This window comes from Rhagoletis pomonella, unplaced genomic scaffold (assembly GCF_013731165.1).
Source record: "Rhagoletis pomonella isolate Grant_MI unplaced genomic scaffold, Rhpom_1.0 Rhpom_scaffold_00015, whole genome shotgun sequence".
Classification (NCBI taxonomy): domain Eukaryota; kingdom Metazoa; phylum Arthropoda; class Insecta; order Diptera; family Tephritidae; genus Rhagoletis; species Rhagoletis pomonella.
In genome coordinates, this window is record NW_023458569.1 from 2,697,619 (window position 1) to 2,699,361 (window position 1,743).

Consider the following 1,743-nt stretch of genomic DNA (forward strand, 5'->3'; position numbering starts at 1 on the left):
ACATGAACTTGAACATGAACATGAACATGAACATGAACATGAACATGAACATGAATATGAAGGTGTAGATAAACATAAACATAAACATAAAAATTAAAAGCGATAGAGACAAAGATAGAGTGGAAGAAAGTGATAGGGATAAAAAGGAAATACAACTGAAGAATGTGCGATGTTATATTGTGATGTGTTATGCTACATATGTTATGTTATTGAATCTAATGCTATTCTATGTTATGTTATGCTAAGTACTAAGCTAAACTCCCCTCCACTTAACCCATTCCAACAAATTTTATTTCAGCTCAACTCAACTCACATAAACTATCCTTAATTTTAGCGGTTGAATTTCAACCGCTGGGCGAACACTAGTTCGTCTTAAAAGCCCTTTTCAGTTGTTTTTATTTTTTCAGTCCTGGTTGACATTTTCATGGAAACACCCATATATAACTTTTTTTGTGCAAACCTATATTACAGGTGCCACACATTTTTTAAAAAATAGTTAAATTTTTTTTTGAATATCTATAATTAATTTTTCGAAGATCTGACCTTTGACCCCCTATAACATCTGTATTAGAAGTTTGCACAAAAAAAAAGTTATATACCGTTTAAATTAGAGCAAAAGGCGTAGCACGACTATGTTATTACTTTTTTAGTAGTTCACATTCAGTAATTAAAAATAATTGTTTACCAAAGGTCCAATTTCGAACTTCGAAGGCCCATAGCTCGATTTTGGACGCCAACTTCGAAAAACGGAGAAGTTACTTTTTTAATTATGACGCAATCTATTAAAAAAAAAATTGGTTTGGTCTAATATCCAGCCGAGTGCTGTACACTATAATTTTAAGGAAAACTTAAAGAAAATACAGATATTTTTTTTCTTGCTTCGTTCTGTTTCATGAGTTTTTGGTAATCTTTGCTTGGCCCATGATCCCTATATTAAAAATAAAGCAGTGCAATTAACTGCGTTAGCGTGTGCCGAGAGAATTGAAAAATTATGTTTTTATCATCAAATAAATATTATAAAAAAAAAAACTTCTTAATATACAACTCTTTTATAAATGGACTAAAAAGTGGAAAATAATAATTCTCAGTCTCATAGAATTTGTTTTGATAACTTTTGATTTTGAAATTTTAGCAAGAGTCATTATAAACAATTTATGAGATTGAAAATGAATAGCGTGGAGCGCATGCAATACAAAGCATTCGATTTAATTGCCAATAGTCAAACTACATAACATAGACCTAAAATTTCTACTGAGAAAGTACAAATTTGAGATCGATTTTAAGCGGTTATTCATATATCCACATACATACATTTATTACCCTTCATATCAATTCTGGTCTATTAATGCGCCCCACGCTTTTCATTTTCAATCTCATAAATTGTTTACAATGACTTTTGGTAAAATTTCAAAATCAAAAGTTATCAAAACAAATTCTATGGGACTGAGAATTATTATTTTCCACTTTTTAGTCCATTTATAAAAGCGATGTTTATTAAAAAGTTGTTTTTTTATATTATTTACTAGCCGACCCGGCGAACTTCGTCCCGCCCATAATTAGATTTTTAATTTGATCGTTTTGGTCCAACATTTTCTCCAACAGTCCACGATTTCCATTGGCAAATTTATCGGCTAAGATTATGGTTTGCTGGTCGTTTGCCGCCTTAAATAAACTAGCGAAAGTGTTATGTCCATGAAGAAGGTCCCCGGCGGCAACAATGATCCGGATCTATAATGAATTTGT